The 23,314-nt window shown below is 36.6% G+C and overlaps 1 long non-coding RNA gene across 1 annotated transcript in view; it reads right to left on the reverse strand.

Moving 5' to 3' along the window:
• The window catches only part of LOC111490551, a 22,878-nt gene extending 5,286 nt beyond the window's left edge, over positions 1–17,592 (reverse strand). The window contains exons 1-2 of the long non-coding RNA XR_002719589.1: positions 17,510–17,592; positions 8,130–8,134 (exon numbers count right to left, since the gene is read on the reverse strand). This is a non-coding gene — a long non-coding RNA (uncharacterized LOC111490551). The remainder of the gene's footprint in view (positions 1–8,129; positions 8,135–17,509) is intronic.
• Between the last annotated feature and the right edge of the window lie 5,722 nt (positions 17,593–23,314).

Below are 23,314 nucleotides of genomic sequence, written 5' to 3' on the forward strand. Positions count from 1 at the left end.
TTTTTTTTTTTTTTTTTTTTTTTTTTTTTTTTTTTTTTTTTTTTTTTTTTTTTTTTTTTTTTTTTTTTTTTTTTATCTTTTGCCAGAGATAGAAAAGTTATTTTAGATCTCTTTTTCAATTATTTAGATTTTTAGATATCTGATTGAAAATCAAAATTGATTGAAAATGGCTGCCAATTGCATTTAAATTGGATCATCATTTTTAGGAAAGGGAAGAAAATCACAATTGATTGATGCATAAGCATTTTTAAAAAATTAAAATAGATTGAAAATGACTTCTCTAATTAGACAATCATTTGGGAAAGAGAAGAAAACAGAATAGATGGAAAATGACTTTGGTTAAGGATAGTAGATTTTAGGAAAGAGAAGAAAACAAAATAGATTGAAAATAGCTTCTGTTAATTGATAGTCATACTAGGAAGGAGAAGAAGATAGAAATGATTGAATATGATTTTATAATTGCATAGTCATTTATATGAAAGAAAAAGAAAACGGAGAGAAGAGAAACAAAGTGATACAACATAGAGAAGGAAAATGGAAGATGTGAGAAATTATTATTACAAGTACCAAGAGAATATAATATTATAACAAACTATAGTTGGATTGAATGATTAAAGCAACATGAAATAATATTGACATATTTTCAATTTAAATTTTACTATCCAACCAAAATTTAGAAACAATGAAAAAGTGGACTTCGATTTTTACTGAGACCATTTTAGAGTTGTATTTCACATTGTTAGTTGGATTATTAATTAAAATGTGAAATACTAACGAAAGGTGACGAACGGTTCGATATGAAGTGAACTTTAGCAACCTTTGGAGCAGCCCTTGAGGAACAGGAGCTTACGTTAATTAAATTAGGGAATACTTCAGCTAAGGCCAACTAGGTAAGTGGCCTTACTATAGGATAGACTAAAAATTGTATGAGATACGATGATGTATGAACTATGTCATACGATGCGATATATGAGTTATGATGATGTATAAGTTATGATGATGTATAAGTTATGATGATGTGTGGGTTACAATACTTGATGATGTGCTCAGTAGATATATATTTTGATGAATGTCGTACTTGATATGTTTGATGCACTTTGTGGCAATATAATGAGTATGATGATTGCGTGACGTTTACCTTAATATGATGATGTTTTTCATATTGAGCATGCTATATGATGATGAGTGTCATATTGCATCATGTCGTTAGATCTACATAGGACACAACCCTAAGAGCGTGAAAATGATATTAATATAAATATCCACGAGTATGTGTTACCTAGAGTAACAAAGAGATAAGACTAGAGGGTTGTGTCAGAAGAGACATTATGATGGATTAAGAGAGACCTCATGCATATTGTATGTTCATAAGCATAGGGCTACTTCCCCTAGAGATGATGAGTGCAAACACGCACCGTATGATGAGCGCGAATGCGCACAAGTGCGAATGTACACAAATGAGGGTGTTCATGAGGCGCATGACACTATGGGGTTCCGCTGAACTCCGGACGTCGCTACAGATTAGCTTGACCAGAGGGTTCAGGGGGTGTGCGAGCGCCCTGGGGATTCACACTAGCACGTGTTAGTCGTGGGTAGGGAAGTACTACACATTCAATTTGTTCGAGACTGGAGGCCACCACTAAGATGATTAGAGATAGGTCCCTAAGTCATGATTGCATGTGTTTGCATTTACATGACCCCTATAGTGGGGCCACTTACTTAGTATTCTTTGAAATACTCAGGCTGTGTGCCACATCATTTTTCAGGTAAAGGCAAGACGCACTTGTACGGAGGATGGCAGCATCGTGAGCAGAGATTGTGGCACGTGCATAGGGTAGACTCATATTTAAATTCTTAGTTTTAAGTTAGAATATGTTGTTTTGCATTCCATTGTTTTAAATTATTTTGTATTTGTTTTTATTTTCTCTAAATTTTAGTATTTTGTATTTAAACACGTAAGACCATGGCTTTATTTTTTAGAAAAGAAGTTGCCTAAACATTTTTTGAAGTTTACATTATAAATGATGTTCATGTAAGAGTTATATTTCCGCTTTATAGATGAGCATGAGACGTTAGTGGCAACTCTAGATATGTGAAAATTCAGGGTCGTTACAGTTGGTATCAAATCTCTAGGTTTTAGATTCTGTAGACTAGCCTATAATGTAGGCTTGACACGTTCCATGGTCCCAACGTCGATGCCCCGTCATCGTCAGGTACGCCTTGCACAAGATAAGAAAAGAGAAACGTTTTCAAACTCGCATACATTTTTATGTTAATGTTACTGAAATTGTTGTGATATTTCACATATTTATTTAAGAGCATGATGTGATGTGTTGCATGCTGAGTGATTTTGTTTGCAATATGATGTGAACTTAGTAGATGTGATGCATAGCATAATTTCATAGGTAATAAGCCTTAGACTTAAGAGATGCTATCTTGGTTTCTAGAACCATGCTGCCTAGACCATGCGAAAGAGTAAGACGAGGAAGGGGACGACCTCCTATTAGAGATAGAGGATGAGGTGAGGCTGAAGAGAGCCCACCTTGAGAGGGATCAGAGACAGGGTTTGAATTAGAACCCTTATTGTATGTATGGTCGGTAAGCAGCCTTGAGAGGGTAGACGTAGTAACTAAGGATAGAGTAAAGAATGACCAAGCAATAATAGTCGTCCAAACTCTAAGCGTAGTCCTAATAGTAGTAAAGATGACCAACTTCGACATAGTACTACGCATGGATTGACTAGCTGCAAACCATGCTATTATAGAATGTCGCAAAAAAAAAAAAAAAGTGATATTCTCACCATCGGTGGGACCTAGCTTTAAATTTAAAGGCACAAATACCGGGACTACCCCAAAGGTAGTCTCGATGATGAAAGCAAAGAGATTAGTCCAACAAGACGGTTGGACTATATTAGCATGTGTCGTAGACGTAAGAGGAAAAGAAAAGACCCTAGAAAACGTGTCCATCGTAAACGAGTTCCCAAATGTGTATCCGGATGATCTACCTAGAATACCCCCTTCCCGAGCGGTCGAATTCATCATCGAACTCGAGCCGGGAACTAGGCCTATTTCTAAAGCACCCTATCGCATGGCGCTAGAAGAGTTGAAAGAACTCAAGGCGCAATTACAAGACTTACGGGATAAAGGGTTCATTCGACCTAGTATATTCCCCTGGGGTGCGTTAGTGTCGTTTGTTTAGAAGAAAGATGGATCGATGCGTTTGTGCATCGATTACAGAGAGTTAAATAAGAGAACCATAAAGAACAAATACTCTCTGCCTAGAATAGAAGACTTATTCGATCACTAAGAGAAGCAATGATATTTTCTAAGATAGATCTGCGGTCAGGTTATCATTAAATAAAGAGTAAAGAAAAAGACGCATCAAAGACAGCATTTAAGACAAGGTATGATCGCTATAAGTTCGTGGTATGTCATTTAGCCTCACCAATGCTCCAGCTGTGTTAACGGAGTTAATGAACCGAGTGTTCAAGGACTGTCTAGACACTTTTGTGATCGTGCTCATTGATGACATCCTTGTTAGATAAAAGCATGAGGTTTCCTTATTTAGATTTGCATGTTTTAATTAGCCTGAGGTTTCCTTATTTAGATTTACATGTTTTAATTAGTTGATTAAATATCTCCCTTCGACCATGTGACAAACACGTGGAAGGGATTACCAATTTTGTAGGTGGCCATTTTGAAAGAAATGACACAGATTTAGTTGGCCTCTCTTCGGCCATTTTTAGGATAATTAATTATTTAAATAGGTGAATCGTTTGAGAAGAAAATATTACTTCATTTTAAGCAAAGTCAAAATTGCAATTCTCTCTGTTATTTTTCTCCATCGGTGGTATATCATTACGAAAGAGTCAACCTTATCAACTGTCAAGTTGAATAGCTTGAGTGGTTAGAGCGTTGACTTAACAACACACAGGTCTCAAGTTCGAGTGGGCCATGTTGATGCGCGTCAACCTACAGACGCACACAAGGGTTATGTCTCCGCGTTCTGTGCTCCCAGAGATGTTGGCGTCTCTCTCCTCTCTCCACCAAGCGCACCGTGCAATCGACCTGGGAGGGAATTAAAATCCATCAGGTTGGTGTGCAGCGAGTGCCCTTCAGCTACAAAGGCTGTGGGAAGGGGAGGTCATGTGGCTCAATCCGAGAAGGACGAGCCAACTCTCTTCATGGTAAAAAGTGTATACGTCCCCAATTTCGATTCCAAATCCAAGGAAGAGCTCCAGCTGGGCGTAGCAAAGGCGGCATAAGCTGGGGAGCAATTCAACTGAAGATGAGCACCGGGGGGTAAACCAGAAAAATTTGGGTAGAGCCGGATCTAAATTTTTTTTCTTCGTCTTTACTTTACAAACAAAAAAAAAAAAGGGAAATTTATTTAACTTATCATTATACATATATTTATATCAGTTATACATATATTTATATCAGTTATATATATATTTATATGGGCGAACGACGGGAATTGAACCCGCGCATGGTGGATTCACAATCCACTGCCTTGATCCACTTGGCTACATCCGCCCCCCTACCCTATATATAAGTTGCTGCGCACAGACCGAGGCGGAGAATTCACCTCAAAAAGTTTCGGTAAGTACTGTGATGAGTTCGGTATACAATGACAACTAACGGTCGGGATGCCTGGGATCGCCAACCCGAAGCCTCAACAGAAAGACGCCATATGAGGCCTGGTACAACAAAAAGCCAGCTGTACATCACTTCCGAGTGTTCAGCTGCATCGCATACATGAAGGTAGCACATCCCAACCTTGCCAAGCTCAATCCTAGGGGGCTGAAGGTCGTCTTCATCAGCAGCTCGATCCTAGGGGGCTAAAGGTCGTCTTCATCAGCTATGAACCCGGGAGCAAGGCGTACAGACTCTATGATCCTATAGGGGGCGAGCTCATATGTCTCGCAACGTCATCTTCGACGAAAGCACCTTCTGGCAATGGAACAACGTGATCGAGGCAGACCACAACCCAAATCAATTCACGGTGGAGTACCTCATCACCGAGCCGGAAGAAGGAGGAGCCCAGCATCAGAAACCGTCACCGCCGCCAGCAGATGCACCCCTTAAACTAGTGGAATTCGCAACACCACAGATTGCGGATTCGACGCTGAACGCTGATCACGATGATGATTTGGTGGCTAGGTACCGGAGGGATGGACAACCTAGTGGGAGGAGGTGAACCACCTGGACTAGTAGCACGTGAGCTCGAAGAAGTGGCCAAACTACATGCCATCAGTGCAGATGAATCGAACACCTTCGCCAAAGTAGAAAGTTACCCATGCTGGCTGAAGGCAATGCAGGAGGAGATGACATCCATCACTGAGAACAAGACGTGGAGTCTGGAGGAGGTTAGAATCCATCCGCCTTTTGCTGGCAATTGCGGCACATTGCTTTTGGGAGGTCCACCATATGGACGTGAAGTCCGCTTTCCTTAATGAAGAGCTGAAGGAGACCATCTGCGTTCGACAACAACCTGGCTTCCTGGACAACTACAACCCGGGTAAGGTATTACGCCTGCACACACTCTACGGGCTTCAGCAAGCACCACGAGTCTGGAACGCGAAGCTCGACAATACCCTACTATCACTGAAGTTTAAGCGTTGTACCTCTGAGCATGGCATGTACACGCATGGCCACGGCGAGCAGCGACTGATCGTGGGAGTGTATGTCGACAACCTCATAATCACTAGAGGCGACATGGAAGTCCTCGGAAGATTTAAGAGGGAGATGTCAATGAACTTCAAGATGAGCGATCTCGGCGTACTCAGCTACTACCTCGGCATCGAAGTGCAACAAAGTACTGCCGGCATCATCATCTGTCAAAGTGCATACGCAAAGAAGTTGTTGGATACTGCTGGGCTAGCAGACAGTAACCCTACAAGGACGCCAATGGAGGCCCGACTCCAGCTGAGGAAGGATGGCACTATGACGGCAGTCGACTCCACAATTACAGCATTGTCGGGAGTCTGCGCTATCTAGTAAACACTCACCCTGATCTTGCTTATTCCGTTGGATACGTGAGTAGGTTTATGGAAGCACCTAGGGAGAAGCATCTAGTGGCTGTCAAGCGCATCTGCGCTATATAGCCAGAATCAGAGGCTGGGGTGTAAGATACTGCGCAGGGAGAGGAAATGAGAAGCTTAAGCTGTTTGGCTATAGTGATAGTGACATGGCCGGTGACGTTGATGATCGTAAGAGCACCAGCGGGATGATTTACTTCCTCTCGGGCGGCGTGTCTCGATTAAAATCGCGACTTGCTCGAGGTGATTGGGGACGACCTGCAGCATCTTCTTCACGATTTTTGTCTCGCTGATGCTCCCAATGAGAGTGGTGATGCTATTGGCTAGCCCCGTGATCTGCAGTAGCATAGGGGTTCTTGCTTTCGCGCCTGATGGAAGAACTCATAGAAAGAGAAAGCGATCCACCAATGATTTATGTGGACAACAAAGCTACTATCGGAGTTCAAATAATAAGGTAGATATACCACAGGTTTTAGGAGGAGATTGTTAGATAAAAGCCTGAGGTTTCCTTATTTAGATTTACACGTTTTAATTAGTTGATTAAATATCTTCCTTTGACCGTTTGACAAACACGTTGAAGGGATTACCAATTTTGTAGGTGACCATTTTGAAGGAAATGGCACAGATTTAGTTGGCCACTCTCAGGCCATTGTTAGGATAGTTAATTATTTAAATAGGTGAATCGGTTTAGAAGCAAATATTACCTCATTTTAAGCAAAGTCAAAATTACAATTCTCTCTCGGTTATTTTTTCGCATTTTTATTTTCTTCCAACAACTTTCCTCTCTCTTCTCGTCAAACGATTTCCTCTCACACCAATTGTGAAAAGGATTTCCCTTGCTAATTATCCTTGACGATTGTCGAAAAATAACAATCCTAGTGTACTCGAAAACAGACTTGGAACACCAGGAACACCTCTGAAAAGTCCTAGCCACCCTAAGAGAGAACAAGTTGTATGCAAAGTTCTCAAAGTGTGAATTTTGGTTACAATAAGTCTCTTTCCTAGGATACGTGGTGACAAAGGACGGAGTATCCGTAGATCCTACTAAGGTCAAAGCGGTCACGAAGTAGGAACGCCCAACTTCAGTAACATTAGTACAGAGTTTCTTGGGACTAGCGAGATACTGTCGAAGATTCGTGTAGGACTTCGCTAGAATAGCCTCACCTTTGACACAACTAACAAGAAAAGAGGTACCATTTATATGAAATGATGCTTGTTAGACAAGCTTCCAAAACCTAAAAGAGAGATTTGTAACCATCCCGGTACTCACGGTCCCCAAGATCTCAGAAGAGTACGTAATCTATAGTGACGCCTTTAAAGAATGGACTAGGATGTGTGTTAATGCAACACGGTAAAGTTGTTGCATACGCCTCCTGTCAACTAAAAGAATACGAAGATAATTACCCTACCCACGACCTAGAGTTGGCCGCTGTAGTGTTCACGCCGAAAATTTGGTGCCACTACCTGTATGGAGAGAAAATTCAAAGTTTAACCGACCACAAGATTTTAAATATTTCTTCATCCAGAAAGAGTCAAATATGAGACAGAGAAGATGGTTAGAATTGGTGAAGGACTACGATGTAGATATCCAGTCCCACCCTAGAAAAGCAAATGTGGTCGCAGACGCTTTGAGTAGAAAGGCGGCCCACTCTTCGGCCCTCATTACGAGGGAAGTAAGGGTACAAAGATGTTGGGTTTTATGTCCTAAAACTCATAGTTTGTAAACAAAATCATATTCTATTTTTAATAAAGTTATTGTTGTTGTCTATTCATTAAAGATTGTTATTGAATAAAGTGAACTTTACGATCATTAATCTAAATCCAATAAACTAAGAACACTCTGGCTATAGTATCATTACTTGAACTATATGTAAAGACATAAGAGTTGATCAAGTTCAAGTATATAGTCAAAATGATCTATATTATAAGGATAAGGCTGAGTACCATATTCTGGGAACACTATGGATGCGACCCACTTTTGTATATGATATAAACAATGTGATCACTAAAATTATACATGTGGAGACATGTGAGTGGGGGTGTCTTATGCAATGAGTATTGCATAAGATCGGACCATGAAGAAAATCACTCTCACTTTATAATGTCGTTTACTGTTGAGACTGATTTTCTTTTCATTCGATGACCTAGGTAACTCGATCTTAATCCTGAGCTAACCATGAACTCCTGTTTATTCGGAATTATCCTTAGATTTGCATGGGTGAGAGTGGCTCAAGTTCGCAGACTCAATAGGCCTCCCATTTCACGGGTAAGACTGGGTAAATGGCTGGGGACGTGGGGTGCAAGAGAGGATTCACTCCTACCCACTTTTAGGGATAGAAGAGAGGTAGTTCCCTTAAGTACTGACTCCAGGTCTTGAACAAGGGGCCCCACCCTCTCATTGGCCTGAGAGGGATCCAGTTTACTGGTTGGACCACAAACCAATTGTTCATTAGAGGATCAGTGAGACATAAGAAACAATAAGTAACTTTAGGGGTAAAACGGTAAATTGACCCAGCTCTAGTTACAAACAACGTGTGAAGGATCAACTTACTAATCATGGTTATTTCAAATGAACAGAAATATATCTATAGTGAGGGGAGTGCAACTACTAGGCTATAGTGGAATGTCCTAGTAGTTAACAAATGTTGGTTAACAAGGTTAATGAGTTTAACCGGTTAATCTTGGATCGTTGGAGCCCATGATCTATAGGTCTATTACGTCCCTCTGCTAGCTCATATCGAACTAAACCATAGAATAGTGTGACGAGTGAGTTCGAAGTGTTCGAATTCAAATTAGGGAGAATGTGCAACATATATACGATATATTTAACTCCATTTTTGTTTTATTTACGAATTAAACAAAAAGAGAGAATTTGAGATATTTAAATAAGATTTAAATATCTTAATCAAATATGTGTCGAAATTAATTGGGATTAACATTTGAATTAATATTAAATATTAATGAAATAGTTTAATTAATCATTTAATATTACTTTAATTTAAAATTAATAATTCAAATTGATTGTTTAATCAAAATGAAGAAAGTCAAAATGTTGACTTCATTAATGGAAAAATCCATGTTAGTGGAATTTTGAGATGTCAAAATTTGGTTTAACCAAACTTGCATGCTTGCCCAATAAACCCCACAAATTTGAGTGGAATTTTGAGTGTCAAAATTTGGTTAACTCAAGCATGCATGCTTGCCAAATAATCCCAAACATTTGAATGGAATTTTGAGTGTCAAAATTTGGTGATCTCAAATTTGCATGAACATGCAAACATGACTCTATAAATAGAGTGATCATAATACATGAAAGATCTTCTTCTTGGTGAAAAACCTTGAGAAAAATCTCTCACAAACACTCTCTTCATATATACAATATCCCTCCCAAGTTTAGTCACTCACCGGATTCCACAATCTCGTTCTAAGGCCAAAGGATAGTGGAGAAGACACTAGTGGTGGTTTGAAACCGGTTCGTGAGGAAAAAGGAATTTGAACTACAAAAGGTTAATATTCAAACTCATTAAGTTTTAGTACTTATGAACATGCTAGTTATTTACTATAATTGATGTTCTAAAAGTGCCTAAGAATCAAATTATTTCGACATGTGTTATATTAACATCATCAATTGATATCAGAGAAAGTTTTAGGCACTTTATTTACATTAATTTGATCATGATGGGTACCATTTCATGAATGAAATTTTGTGGTTGCTAAAGTGGATGCTTTTGGTTTTGACATTTTTTTATGCTTCTATTTGATACAATTATTGTAATAAGCCTAATGTGTATGGGCTTTAATGAATGAAGAAAGGTCTGTAATCTTTATGGATTCATTAGAGTCCATTTTAGGTTGTAATTGATCGAAAATGGAAGAGATAGCAAGCTGAATCGAAGAAGAAGATGGAAGAGGCGATTCGGGTGTTTTTTCTGCCAGGTCTTGAACAAGGGGCCCCACCCTCTCATTGGCCTGAGAGGGATCCAATTTACTGGTTGGACCACAAACCAATTGTTCATTAGAGGATCAGTGAGACATAAGAAACAAGAAGTAACTTCAGGGGTAAAAGGTAAATTGACCCAGCTCTAGTTACGAACAACCTATGAAGGATCGACTTACTAATCATGGTTATATCAAATGGACAGAAATATATCTATAGTAATGAGTTTAACCGGTTAATCTTGGAACGTTGGAGCCCATGATCTATAGGTCTATTATGTCTCTCTGCTAGCTCATATCAGACTAAACCATAGAACAGTGTGACGAGTGAGTTCGAAGTGTTCGAATTCAAATTAGGGAGAATGCGCTACATATATACGAGTGAAGAAATTTCTTTCTAATGCATTAAGGAGAGAATTTGAGATCCTAGAGATGAGAAAGATGAAAGTATCACAGATTATTTTACAAGAGTGATGATAATCTTCAACAAGATGAGAAGCAATGGAAAAGATATGCTTGACAAGAAGATTGTAGAAAAAATTATGCATACCCTGACTAAAAAATTTACTTATGTTGTAGTATCAATTGAGGAATCTAAAGATACTGATAACATGTCTATTGATGAATTAAAAAGTTCATTGGTGGTGCATGAACAAAATTTTCTAAGATCTAGCATTAATGGAGAGGAGCAAGTTCTAAAAGTTTAATGTCAAACGGAAATAAGTAACAGAGGAAGAGGAACTTACGTGGGCAGAGGACGCAGAAGAGGAAGATCAACTTTCAACAAAGAAACTATTTGAATGTTATAGGTGTCATGACTTAGGTCATTTTCAATATGAATATCCAAAGAAGAATAAGGAATTGAATTATGCAGAGGTAGAAGAAGAGGATGAAATGTTGTTAATGGCTCATATAGAAAGACATGCAACAAAAAGAAGTGATGCTTGGTTCTTAGATTTTAGTTGTTCACACCATATGCGTGGAAGTGAAGGTATGTTTTCAAGCTTAGACAAGTATACCGCTTCTCGATAGGAAATTAATGACTTAAAAGACAGATGGTAAACACACCGTTATGCATCAGGTCCACATACTTTCCATCACCATATGATAAGTAGGAATTCAAACGCAAAAGTATAAAAATATATATTTATATTAAATTATATGCATAAAATTTAAAAAATGGCTGCATAGCACAGTGGATTAGCGTGTTTGACTTCCAATTAGAAGGTCATGGGTTCATAAATTTTTTAGACCATGAATCCTTTGTAAATATGACTGATTTAGGGTCTCGTAGTTGGCCTAGGAGACCAAGTTTTTTCAATACTCTCATCATCCATACCCCTAGACAAGCAAAGAGGAAGCTACATAATGAGACCAAGTTTTTTCAATACTCTCATCATCCATACCCCTAGACAAGCAAAGAGGAAGCTACATAATAATGCCAGTATATGCTTTTAACTTTTTATTATCCTTTTCCGATAAAGAACTCTCAAATCCATAATGTCTTTCAATTATCTAATTTGCTTCAATTGAAAGGGTACAAACATCATTTTTTCAAGTTGTATAGTTGTTAGTAAGTAGTCAAATTTTTAGCGGCCAATATTAAGATTAAAGAGCTTGACGTACTATTGAAAATAATGAAAGCATTCAAAGATGTAAAGACTATTCAATCAATTCTAAAATTTAAAAAAAAAAAAATAGGGATTTGAATTTCTAATTTTATATTTGTTTTTACTCCTACTCCGAGTTTTCTTTGTGCTCTATTAGGTCGAAATCGAGATATTTTTCCATTATGAAGAGTACGGACGCATATACCATGTCATATCATATCGTTCATATCAGAGATATTATTATACACATATGTCATATCCTAACTTTTCAAATTAGACATATAGTTCGCATTTTGCATGTCAATCATATCATATCATTCCTTCAACATATCATATCTTAACATATCATATAAGGGTTGTATTTCAGGCTAGTTAGTCGTTATGCATGTCAATCATATGATATCATTCATATTAGACACATATGCCATATCATAATGTTTTCTTGCTTCCAAACATAACAATTCTCATCATGCACATATCATATCATATCATATATCATAACAGTCACACAACATATCACGAGTCATGCTTTCAAAATATCATATCTTAACATATCATATAAAGGTTGTATTTCATGCTAGTTTGTCGTTTTACATGTCAATCATATCATATCATTCATATTAGACACCTATGCCATATCATAACGTTTTCATGCTTCCAGACCTAACAATTCTCATCATGCGCATATCATATCATATCATATCATATATCATATTACAAGTCATGCCTTCAACATATCATATCATATATCATATCACAAACATATCAATTCACTCAATACAACATAACAATCACATATCATCTCATATCAGTTAGCATATAGCAGCACGAGTATGTGTCATCATACAACACAAAATTATGTGTCATCATACAACACAAAATTGCCACTTACTTCATTGGTCCTAGCCGACATTTTTCCTAACCTGAGAGTATGTTCGCTCCCGGCAGCACGAGCATGTGTCATCATACAACACAAAATTGCCACTTACTTCGTTGGTCCTAGCCGACATTTTCCTAACTTGTATACGCCACTTACTTTGTAGGGCTTAGACGACGTTTTTCCTAACCTGAGAGTATGTTCGCTCCCGTTCCTCTAAACTGCTCCAATTATTGTCGGTTGTACTTTTCTATTAAAATAGTCACATCTCGTAACATAATGAAATGTGGATGTGTGTTGCAGGTTTAGGCTAAGGATTTGTTTGGGGTCGTGGGTGGGAGCAAGCACAATTTCTTTTCGTGTTTTGGTTAGGTTTTGTCATTTTTCCGACTAACATGATAACCAACTACATCACAATATCAGATGATTTACAAGTTTTGTTTTAGAATTAATTAGAGACTTTAGTGAGGATATGTGTTCTCCAAATGAAGGTTTAACATTTTAGCCAATCATAGTGGGAGTCGAACCCACGACCTTCTACATGCTATCATGGAAATCAATGGTAACGTGCATGATCAACGCCAGAGTCATTGAGTAGGGCAATCAAACAAACTATCAAGTGATACATCTCTAACCAACCTCATGCCTAATTCAATGGTTCCATAGAGTTGAAAGGAAAATGGAAGCTTTGCAGACACTATATCAACTACTATCAGACTCCATGCTAACTTGGAAATAACATCAACGGTTTTGCATTTACTTTAATTACTTTTTTCCTAGAAGCTACTCTACCCATTTTTATTGATGAAATAATGCATTTAATAAATAGGAACTATATGAATAAATATCTGATCTTATCCTTACTGTTATAAGTGACCGAATGAGATTTATTTTTATAAAAAACATAATTTTTTCGCGATTGGATAACATAAATTAGTACCCAATAGTTTTCACAAATTTAGTATGCAATATTTAATCATCCACTTTCTTCATATATTTCTACCCAACCTAAAAAAAAAAAGATTCCAACATACAGATTTTAATCAATTGAAATTGTCTATCCAAATCTTAACATTCTATAATGGTTATTACACCTATTTGTATAAATAATTTTAGTTACATCAGTTCAAAACTAAAAGATAAGATTATAATACTTGCACATGGATTTCATTAATATCCAAATCAAATAAAGGAATGAAATAATAATATATTCCATAAAAAAAATTATCACAAGGGGTTATTTGGACTAGTGGTATGATTCTTGCTTAGGGTGTGAAAGGTCCTGAGTTTAATTCTCAAAAATGCCCTAAACTTTTTTCTAAACCTTGTTCATGTTTATCTTCTCTTATTAATTCTCCTTTCCTAATTGAGGTACAAACATGAAATTGTAGGTAGTAATGCAAAATATGATATAATGGCTGATAGATATCATATCTATATCTTGACAATCTATATTTTATTTACATATATTCAAAATGTGTGCTCAACCTGACATTGGAGAATAACTTTTATGGTAGCTCGAGTTATACACCCATATATCATATTTAAATCATGAAACTCTATCAAATACAAAGCTAAAAACAAAGACATAAATCATTTTTAAAATTTAGAGATCTATAAGAAACAAATAAGATACTATTATTTTTTAAAGATCATAGATTTATTACACACAAACCTTACAAATATTTGTGGTCTTATAAGAAAAATTTTGTTTCTTTAGGCAACCTGATCTAAGACGTATTACCTCTTGATTTCTTCATCAAAAGGGCTCAAATATTTCTCTTGACAAATTTGCGTGTAGGCTCAGATTTAATGTTCGAGCTTCAACCTTCTTCCTTTAATGTCAGACCAAATTTAGTGGGCAACTGATGAAATTGAGTTTATTTCCATTTTGAATTTGGTAGTTAGATTTGTTGGGCAACCGATGGGATTGAGTTTATTTCCCTTTTGAATTTGGTAGTTGGATTTGTTGGGCAAAGGATGGAATTGAGTTTATTTTCATTTTGAATTTGGTAGTTGGATTTGATGAGTTGTGTCTCTTCTAAAAGATATTAGGATTAGATTTTGGTTCTTGTCATTAGAACTTAGGCTCTTTAAGTTCTATCATAGCTTTCTAAGTTCTTTTCATGATCTACCCTAAGAACCTTAGCGCTGGGATATGAGGTCTTAACCTATATTTTGATCTAAAAACTTTAGTGCTAAGGTTCATGGTTCTAATTCCAAAAAACTTGGGTCTTGATCTGTATTCTAATTTTTATTCTTGTCTTGTGCTTAGTCTGGTTCTAAGTTCTTTCCTTAGTTCTTCTTTTATTGCATAAGACATTTCCTCTAATATTTACGATATGAGTAAAGAACACGACAATCTATGTCTAAGGCTTCATTCGTTCTAAGAGACACCGTTTGTTCTTACGTCCAAGGTTTCTTGTGTTCCAAGCGACATAGTCTGAACCTGCCTCCATGACTTTATGCATTACCTGCGATACAACCTAAAACCTACACCTAAGGCGTCTCACAATCAAAGCGATATAGTCTGAAACCTGCATCCAACGCTTTTTACGTTTCAAGTGATGTAGTATGTAGACTTATACCAGAGGCTTCATACGTTCTAAGCAGTGTAGTCTGAATACCTACGCAGAAGGCTTCATATGTTCTAAGCACCTAGTCTGAATACCTACACCCAAGGTTTCATACATCGTAAGCGATTTAGTCTGAAACCTACATCCAATACTTTTTACCTTCCAAGCACTGCAGTCTGCAAACCTACATCCAAAATTTGTTACGTTTCAAGTGATGTAGTATGAGTCATGAACATATTGTACCATAGGACGTAAGGACTTAGGTCCTTTATTCTTGAGTGGTACCCAGCATTCTTCTTTTCTTAATTCAAATACACCTTACACTGGTCTTTTCCTTTATTCTTGTCCTTAGAACATTCCATTAGTTTCATGAGTTCTTAGGTTCTTAATTCTCGAGGCTTAAGTCATAAAATACTTTCTTATGGCCTACAAAAGTCTCATAAATTAAGAACTCACCATACTAACCGATCATGATTAGAGTCACAGTCACAAGGATTATTTCCTTTTAAGCCTTAACTTTGATCTAAGTAACTTAAACTCCAATATATAGATCTTTATGTCTTCCTGCATTAACCTTTATTAATGTCTTAAGTTATTTAGAGGGGATGTGAACTTTGAAATATCTAAAGGTAACCTAAAGGCGTTTTAGTCATTTTATCTATAAGTCTTGATTTAGCCTCTAAACATGTTCTAACTATTTTTAAACTTTACATAATCTTTAATCATCATGAAACAAGGTCGATTACAAAATTTCATGTCATTTGGAGGTCATTTAGGTCTTGAACAGAAGGAAACAGTCATGGGGGCATTTTGGTCATTTGCATCATTTCTTGGTTTTGCCAATTATTTTTATCCAATGACTACCAAATTTAATATATGCCCTCAACATGTCATATTATCTTCGGCCTTAAAATTTCATGGACAACAGTGTTGATTTAGTAAACTATTTTTTATGCTACTTGTTTATGAAGAAAAACTCTCGTTCACGACCTTAACTTAAGGTTCTTAGTATTTTTCTTCCATTTTCCCTTAATCCATGCTAAACTTAAGGTTCATACTAAAAATCAAACGATTCCTATACGTATTTCTTAAGAAAAGTTCTAGATGACTTTATACCTCATCATTGGTGTTTGGGACCTCCGTTTTCGAGCTTTCAATATTTGAATGACTCCAAATTTTTTTGACAAACTCTTTAGAGTGATAGTTTCTAGAACCATAAATTTTCTTTTCAAAGAAGGAGTCAGGAAGAGTGTTAAAATTTAGAAAAAAAAAAATAAAGGAGTACTGGATTTTAGGCTTGTGTGGCCGGTTCTGTTGAATCGCCCATGCCATCGTCTTCTTCTTTTGAAAGAAAGAAGATACGTATGAACCATTGTGCTGTTGTTTGAAAATAAATCATCTTAACTCTGTTTTGAGCATTTCTCCCCTCAATTTCATGAAACTTAAAGATAGAATTTTAAGGTAGATCTAAGGACTAACTTCTTACAATTAAGTGTAATGTAGCTCGAGTCATAGCTCATCAAATTTAGATAAAACTATGGTTCTGCGTATGGAGTAAACCCACTGGATTTTCTAATTTGTTGAAATAATCGAGGTACTTTTAGACCATGATTTCTTCACGAAAGTTCGTCCTTATACTTCCCTCGAGCTTAAAAATTCATTTTGGAGGGACAAATCTATGTGTGTGGACTTAATTTTGGATTTCTTACCCGGTCTGCAACTCAACCCATAACGTGAGAAGGAGATTTCTTGAGCAGCTAGATCCTTACAATCTTAGGCCATGACTCGTTCATGAACATTGTCTATCTTAGTCACCTAAAGTTTATGGAATCATCAATTTTTAATGAGAAGGGTTATAGAAAGAAAATTGAACCCAATTCTTACCCAAAAATGAATTTTTAATGAGAAGGGTTATATTGGTCTTTGAGCTCTTCTAAGAAAATGTTCCTTAGAGATTCAAAAATCCAATGGAATGGATTAGAAGTGACGATTTGCGTGTTGCCATGAATTATAAATTCAAGCTTCCTCAAGCTCAAGCGCCTTCAATGGCAGATTGAATTGGGTACATAGGTTGGGTGCATTTTTTGTACTCGATCTTTCTAACATACTTGCTGGTAATCTTATTTATAACGTGTAGAAAAAAGTTTGAATAAAATTGTGGACTAGCTTTCAAATTTAGAAGAAATCCAAGAAAGAGGATAAGACAACCCTAATCCTCAACCCAACGATCTAAGCTTTTGTTGAAGCAATAGCCCTTTAATCAATGAAATTAATACCTTCTCATACAAAATTCAGATCAACCGAGAATGGCTAGAATTAGATTACCAATTAAGATCAAAGATATTTGGAACCTTGTTCTAAATTGAGTCACTCAACAATCGAACTTGATCAATGCTTGATTGAATGGTTTAGATGCAATCTACCACAAGAATTGCATAAAACTTAGAAATGGCAAAAATGATGCTCAAACTTATAAGAGTGAAAGTCTCAATTTGAGAGCTAAATTTCATTAATCAAATCTGCCTTTTATATAATAATTTGTAGGTATTTATAGACTCTCAACATAAAAAAACTATCAACTATTCAAACACCCACTAAATATGCTATTAAAATAAGGATAATGTGTAAAAAATGATCGGGATAGCTCATGTAACGATCCTAAATTTTTACTTAACTTAAAGTTGCGATGCCTTCGTTAGCCTTACAGGGGCACCCTGCCTTTATATGAAAAATGTAGTAGCACAAGGCTTGTGCCATGGTCTCAAAGTTGCGATGCCTTCGTCCTTCCTTTATATGAAAAATGTAGTAGCACAAAGGGTTTCAAAGTTTTGATGCCTCCATCCTACCTTTATATGAAAAATGTAGTAGCGCAAGGGATCTTAGAGTTGTGATGCCTCTGACCTGCCTTTATATGAAAAATGTAGTAGCACAAGGCTTGTGCCACGGTCTCAGAGTTGCAATGTCTCCGTCCCCCTTACAGGGGTGCCTTAAAAAACATTTCTCTTTTCTTATCCTATGCAAGGCATACCTGACGGTGACAAAGCATCGACGTTGGGACCATGGAACGTGTCAAGCCTACATCATAGACTATTATATACATCGTAAGGTAGTCTACAAAATCTAAAACCTAGAGCTTTGATACCAATTATAATGAACCTAAATTATAACTCTTAAAAGAAACATAATTTATGATATAAATCTCGAAAACATTTAAAACGTCCTCTTCTCTAGAAAATACAGTCACGGTCTTACGTGTTTAAATACGAAATACTTAAATTTAGAAAAAATAAACATAAATACATAATAATTTAAAACCATGAAATGCAAAAAAAAACCTATTTTAACATAAGACTATGACTTTAAATATGAGTCTACCTTATTCACTTGTCATAGTCTCTGTTTGTGACCCTATAAAGGGCAATGCAAATGCAAACACTGTTTTAAAAATTTGATTATGTAAAAAATAGTTAAATAAAGATTCGTTTCTTTTGGATAGTCAGAGTATTCTTGAGTATTTAGTTTAACTATTTTGCAAGATTTGTGGTTAGTTTCTATTTCTGGTTATTTGTAAAGCTATAAAGCCAAGTTCAATATTCAATAATATCAATCACTTGTAACTCCAATTGTTTATGTTTTTGTCACAACCTAACAATTGGTATCACAGCCACCCCAAGGCTTTGTAGAGTAGCAATTTTTTAGTGATCATTGGAGTGAGCTGATGGAAAATTTGCTCAGAGTAAAGGGTCTATGGAGTGTGGTAAAAATTGGTTTCTCAGAACCAGAGGAAGGAACAATGTTGACTGAGACACAAAAGGGCCACCTTGATGATGCTAGACTCAAAGATCACCAATTAAAGCACTACCTCTTTCAGACAATTGATCGTACTGTCCTTGAACAAACATTGGATCGCCGCACAGCCAAGATTGTTTGGGATTCAATGAACCAAAAATTTGGTGCAAACCAAAAAGTGAAGAAATTTTTTCCTAATGCATTAAGTACAGAATTTGAGATCCTAGAGATGAGAAGGATGAAAGTATCACAGATTATTTTGCAAGAGTGATGATAATCTCCAACAAGATGAGAAGCAATGGAGAAGATATGTCTGAGAGGAAAATTGTAGAAAAAATTATGCATACCATGACTGAAAAATTCACTTATGTTGTAGTATCCATTGAGGAATCTAAAAATACTGATAACATGTCCATTGATGAATTAAAAATTTCATTGGTAGTGCATGAACAAAATTTTTTAAGATCCAACCTTAATGGAGAAGACCAAGTTCTAATTGTCGAAGGTCGAACAAAAATAAGTAACAGAGGTAGAGGACACGAAAGAGGAAGATCAACTTTCAACAAAGCAACTATTGAATGTTATAGGTGTCATGACTTAGGTCATTTTCAATATGAATATCCAAAGAAGAATAAGGAATTGAATTATGCAGAGCAAGAAGAAGAAGATGAAATGTAGTTAATGACTCATATGGAAAGACATGAAACAAAAAGGAGTGATGCTTAGTTCTTAGATTTTAGTTGCTCACACCATATGCCAGCAAGCGAAGGTATGTTTTCAAGCTTAGACAAACATTTTTCCAACTTGTCAAGCTTGGAAATAATACAAGTATGAAAGTTACGGGAAAGGGTGCAGTAAAATTAACTCTGTGTGGGGTTCGTTACACTATTAGTAATGTGTATTGGGTACCTGAACTCAAAAATAATCTTTTGAGCTTTAAACAACTACATGAAAAGGAGTAGTAATGCTGTTCAAAGATGATGTATGTAGCATTTATGCCCCACAAAAAGAAAAAATAGTAGAGTCAATTATGAGTGCAAATTGGCTGTTTATTTTGCTTACTGAACCATCTACCACAACAAATGAAGGAAGATGCCTCCATGTTTCAATTATGGATCAGTCAACACTTTCATACCATCGTTATGGTCATCTCGACTACAAAGGCTTGTGCACATTGAAACACAAAAACATGGTGAAAGGTTTGCCGCAAATTGTACCTCCAAACACCACCTATGAGGCATGTGTGAAAGGCAAGCAACATTGGACTCCATTTCCAAAAATGGGTAAATGAAGAGCAACGGACAAATTGGGTTTTGTTCATGCAGATTTATGTGGTCCAATTTCACCCGCTTCAAGTGGCCAGAAAAAATACTTTTGGTTTATAAATGATTTTTTAAGGCATGGAGTTATTTTCTTGTAGAGAAATTAGAAACATTTTTTCATTTCAAATGTTTCAAAACAATGATGGAAAAGGAAAATGGAATGCCTTTAAAATGTTTAAGGACAAATAGAGGATGAGAATTCTCAAATGTTTCAAAACAATGATGGAAAAGGAAATTGGAATGCCTATAAAATGTTTAAGGACAAATAGAGGAGGAGAATTCAACAATTTTTGCAAACAACATGGAGTGAAAAGACAATTGACCATAGCCTATACCCCACAACAAAATGGAGTGGCCAAACACAAAAATCGCACTGTTATGAACTTTGAAAGAGTTATGCTGACAGAGAAGAAAGTGCCTAAAATTTTCTTGTCTAAAGCAGTCAGATGGACGATTCACATTTTGATTTGCTCATCCACTCTGGAAGTAAAAAACATGACACAAGAAGAGGCTTGGAACAGAGTGAAACCATTAGTAGATTATTTCAGAGTTTTTGGATGTGTGGGACATGTTCATATTCCAGATGACAAGATAAGAAAACTTGAAAATAAAGTGTAACATGTGTTTTATTTTGAGTGAGCAACGAATCCAAAGGCTATAGAATGTTTGATCCAACTATAAATAAAATTATAGTAAGTCCTAATGCAGCTTTTTAAGAAGATCGTGAATGGGGTTGAAATTTTTTTTAAGGTGAAACAAAATTGGACTGGGGTAATATTGAAATTGATAAGAACACAGCCGAAGAAGAAGAAATTACGAAGGAAACGACTGAACTAGCTGCTGAAACAATTGAATCAGTTGCTAAAAACGAAAAAGAGGAAATCACAGAAGAAACGACTGAACCGGTTGCTGACACAATTGAACCAGTTGCTAAAAACAATTTTTCAGTAGCTATTGCACCATATTTGACAATAAGGGAGACAAGAAATCGACATCTACCTTTATGGTTAGGAGATTATAATTCCGGTGAAGGCTTATTTAAAGAGGCTGAAGAAAATATGACTTTGTTGATAATTTCTGATCTTGTGAATTTTGAGGAAGCTATCAAAACCCCAAAATGGAGATTGGTTATGGATGAAGAAATTGTCTATCTAAATATTAACATTACATAATTGTTATTACACCTATTCCTACAAATAATTTTAGTTGCATTGGGTCAAAACTAAAAGATAGGATTATAATACACATGGATTTTATTAATATCCAAATCAAATAAATGAATGAAATAATAATATATTCAATAAAAAATTTGTTACAAGTGGCCATTTGGTCTAGTGGTATATCATATCTAAGTGTTGAAACTATATCAAATACTAAGCTGAAAACAAAGACACATAAATTATTTTCAACATTTAGAGATCTATAAAAAACAAATAAGATACTATTATTTTTTAAAGTTCATAGATTTATTACAGATGTGGTCCCATGGTTTAGTGGTTAGGACATTGGACTTTGAATCCAATATTCTAAGTTCAAATATCGATGGGACCTTTTCCATATTTCTTTACTTAAATTTTGAACATCTAACCTTTGCTTTAAGCTTTTATAACTTCTCATGGTTAAGTTATACACTTCCAAATTTCGCTAAAAAACATATCTTCTGAATTCAAACCCATAAACTCATGGTTGGGTAGCCAATTCTATAGTTTTACAGGCCTGATTTTCTTCCTAAAATTTCTTCCTTATATTTCCATTTCTTCCTTATATTTCCCTCCAGGTAAAAGATTTGTTTTGGAGCAATGTCTTAGCACATGGTCTTAATTTTGGAATTTGATCATCCGTCTACAACTTATTTGAAAGCAGAATTTTGTTGTGTTAGGCAACCTGATCTAGGACGTATTATGTAGCGCCCGAGTATTAAAAGAAAAAAAGTCACAATAGGGGCAAACTAGTCATCTTGCCCTTATTACTTGACGGATCTGTTTTGGCTGAGGCATAATTTGGAAAAGAGAAAGAAGAGGGGAGAGAAAGAAGAAAGAAGAGGTAAAGAAGATTAGGGTTTTGAGGAAGGAGGAGGAGATTGGATCAGAACCGACGCCGGAGATCCGAGTCTCCAATCTAAACCGTCAATAAGTCCGAGGCAAGGTGCTCTCACGAATCGTCCTTCCTATTTCGTCAAAACGTCCAAGAACTTCAGGTTAGTCCACGAATGTCTATATTGAGAAATCATCAAGATTTTCGTGTGCTAGCAATGTTTTGTGTTGATCCTTGGACTCTTACCCTCAACATCGCTATCTGGTTAAGTTCTGGAGTGAAGGAGGCCAAGATTGGCATTCGAATCAGAGTTTCAAGAAAACGAGATTTTCAGTAAGAACTCGTGTTTTTCTTCGAATTCGAACTCAAATATTAAGATCTGTGATTATCAGAAAAATATAAGAAACTTATTTCAAAGGAGTAGAATATGAGACCTACAAGGTTCATGAAGAAAATTTGTCGAATCGAATTACGGATTGGAAGATAAAAAAATCGAAAGAAAATCGATCGAAACGTGAAGGGACTTGGGAAATGGAAAAGAAAAAAAAAAAAGCAGGAGAGAGGGTGGAGGCCGCCGCGCGTCGGTCGGCCTGCGGAGGAGAGCGGCGGAATCGGTGAACGACACATATCGATCACCGACTGGTGAGGCATGTCCTACACCGGCAGCGGACACGCGTCAGGCGCGCGGATCCGGCCGACCCAACCCGCGCCGCACGCAAAGTGCCCGATCTGGTGCCTCCGACCCACGCTTGCTCAGGAAGCAGCGCGTGGCCACGCGCTTGTAGGAAGTGTGAGTAGTGTCCCTCCAAGGCGCGTGTGACGTGCGTGGGAGCGCGTGAGGCACCATTATTCTTCCCGTTCGATCTCTGTTTGCTTGTTTTTTGCCCCGATTTTGATGCTGACCTTATTAATATGTGAATTAGGACCTATGAAGGAAATTCTAAAATTGTTGGAATCCATTCCGTCAAGAAAACTCGAACTCGGAAAGGCACGCTTCAACCAAGTAAGTAACCATTTGGATTCCCATGAGCAGTACTTGTAGGAACCGCTAGGAACAAGCATGCATGCTACCACCCATTAACTTAGCTAGCCGGACCTAGTATATTAGTATGGAAACTGCGAAAATGAAG

The sequence above is a fragment of the Cucurbita maxima genome, unplaced genomic scaffold, assembly GCF_002738345.1.
Source record: "Cucurbita maxima cultivar Rimu unplaced genomic scaffold, Cmax_1.0 Cma_Scf00015, whole genome shotgun sequence".
NCBI lineage: Eukaryota > Viridiplantae > Streptophyta > Magnoliopsida > Cucurbitales > Cucurbitaceae > Cucurbita > Cucurbita maxima.